The sequence below is a fragment of the Rhagoletis pomonella genome, unplaced genomic scaffold (assembly GCF_013731165.1).
Source record: "Rhagoletis pomonella isolate Grant_MI unplaced genomic scaffold, Rhpom_1.0 Rhpom_scaffold_00005, whole genome shotgun sequence".
Taxonomy (NCBI): Eukaryota; Metazoa; Arthropoda; class Insecta; order Diptera; family Tephritidae; genus Rhagoletis; species Rhagoletis pomonella.
Window position 1 is genome coordinate 3,550,058 of NW_023458559.1, and position 2,466 is coordinate 3,552,523.

Genomic DNA, 2,466 nt, shown 5'->3' on the forward strand with positions numbered 1-2,466 from the left:
ATAACGAGTTGTCCCTTCTTGTTATCTACGTTCTTTGGTTTAACGTAGACTTACTGTCGGAGCAGATTATGAAGTACCCTTTGCTATTCGGATAAAAGATGAAAATTTTTATAAAATTTTTTTTTGAAATTTGTTTAATCTTTGTGAATTGTGCACAAAGTTTAAAACTTTGACTTATGTATGTGGTTAATAAAATATAATCTACTATATTTTTATGAAAAATAAACGAAACAAATGGGTAACGTAAAACATTGTGAATATTGTAATAAATAAAAGTGTGCTATTTACGTAAGCGCCACTGTATATATGAATTTATTAACATATTAATAAAAACTTTATTAATAATATATTGAACTTTTACCAACTGTGTTTTAATAAATGTTATTTTTAAAGAATCTTTTTACAAAATATCTGGCAAATCAAGATTTAATCAAAATACAGGTATTTCTTTTTAGAGATGCATTTTAAATTTTTGCCACCATTCTAGTTCCACTAATATTTAGTTAAATTAAAAACGAATACAATTTCTTGTTTCCTCCGTTTGATAATAACTATGAACAATATTTTAGGACACGAAAGAACATTTGGTGACTGGAAAATGGAGTACGTTCATTAAAAAGCTCGACTTGTTCGAAAATCACTATCCAACTATTATTTGTTATATCGAATACGCTGAGGTCACGCTATAGCGATGGCTGCCATCCCAATCACCGTATAGATAGAGCAAAGATATCCGCAACCAAAGGTCTACGGTTTTCTAAAAGGAAAAATAAATCAGTAAGTTATGAATCTATACGAATATTTACGTATGTATGTATATACATATTTTGATATTTTTTTAAGCATTAATCTTACTGTATTGCGTGTTGCTTTGGGTATGTTGTGTGTGTTTATATAGGAGTCCATGATATCCTTATTCACACGTTCAATTATAAATTGTCCCGATTTCCGATGTCACCATTTACAACCTCCTGTACAGCTCGCTTCTAAACGTGTGTTCCAGTGTTTGCTAGGAGCAACGATTTAAAAGCATCATCGTAGTTCTGCCGGCAAAAGCGCTTCAGGCACTCTTTAAATATTACAAATTCGCACAGCTATGAGATTGAAAAAATTAATTATATAAAAATATATTTGTTTGAATCCAAAGCGATACGAAAATCATACCGCACTATGAAACCCTAGGCACATCTAAACACATACCGCATACACCGTTGTACCGAAAAGTCCTAACATTTAATGGGCCTGGGATCGTGAACGTAGTGGCATCATGTCGAGAGCAGTTTGGTAACTAGTCCTTACTTAGTTTGTGGTAGGCATTTTTGTGGAGAAACCACTGGCGCTTCAGGCACAACTGCCGCATTCACCATTATTAGGCAACAACAAATCCGCATACCTACTTATGTTATCCGCGTTCCTATTGCTTTGCGTACTCGGTCGGTTGAATCGTTAACGTTGCCAACTGGTCGTCTATCTGTAAAACTATTTTAAAAGTCTATGATTTCGGGACTTAATAAATATGTAGGTTTTATTTTACCTGAACGAATTTAAATTCAGTTTACATGTTAGCATACTTTACAAAATGCTACAATTTTATAGATGGCGTGAGTATTGGACTCCATGGTTGTCCTCACTTATGTATGCTTCGGTTTATTAGGAGAGTCTGGAAACCGAATACTGCACTGTTATCGATGTAGGTATTCACACTTGCGGAGTTTTTTTATTGTTGTTAGACAAATACAATCGAGGATTAGTTAATACCGATGGGCAAATGTGCTTCGACCCCATGATACAATTATGAAAAGTTTACTCACTAGTGGAATTAGAGATTTGACACTCCCTTACGAAAGGTTGCACTCTTACACGCACCACACACAGTGCCTTGCTAAGGGAGCCTATTTTGTCAACAGGGAGCGAGAAAATTATTTTCTGAGCAAACCTTTTATTATTGAAACATGCAGATTTAGCGTTCCCAATTACAGATTGCGGATAATGGTTCCAACATATATATCATTATAATCTGAAATAAAGCCAACAATTTTTTTTAATCCTAACTGAATGACGTGACATGTAAACTGACCTTCCAAAATAATCTCTTATTAAGCTCGACCTCATAAAAGCACCGCCCTGTGTTTCGGGTATAGGATCATACGCCTCCATTAAATTTTCATTGGGATCTCCAACGTTACAGTGTTCTTCTTCAGGCGGGTCTGCATCTTTGTTCTGCCGAGCTATATTATGCAAAATTCCACAGGCGATAATAACCGCCATGGTCGTGTCCTGAGAAAGTCTTATTCCAATTGATAGCACTGGAAATCGACGCTTCCATACGCCAAAACATCTTTCTATACAGTTTCTAGTACGTATTTGCGACTCATTGTACAACCGCTCTGCAGCAGTGGTTGGATGTGAGAGTGGTGTCATCATATATTTACTGACACCATATCCACTGTCCCCCAATAAAAAACA

The 2,466-nt window shown here is 35.3% G+C and overlaps 2 long non-coding RNA genes across 3 annotated transcripts; both read right to left on the minus strand.

Moving 5' to 3' along the window:
* Window positions 1-464: 464 nt before the first annotated feature.
* On the minus strand, window positions 465-1,287 carry LOC118739796. 2 transcript variants are annotated; one of them, XR_004993048.1, is made up of 3 exons: window positions 1,201-1,287; window positions 856-1,094; window positions 465-757 (listed from the first exon to the last, which is right to left on the minus strand). It is a non-coding gene; the product is annotated as an uncharacterized LOC118739796 (long non-coding RNA). The 2 variants fall into 2 exon arrangements; XR_004993047.1 differs by having other exon boundaries at window positions 1,165-1,287.
* Window positions 1,288-1,404: 117 nt separating this feature from the next.
* LOC118739798 lies at window positions 1,405-2,447 on the minus strand. Its single transcript, XR_004993049.1, has 3 exons — window positions 2,078-2,447; window positions 1,535-2,017; window positions 1,405-1,479 (listed from the first exon to the last, which is right to left on the minus strand). It is a non-coding gene; the product is annotated as an uncharacterized LOC118739798 (long non-coding RNA).
* Window positions 2,448-2,466: the final 19 nt, after the last annotated feature.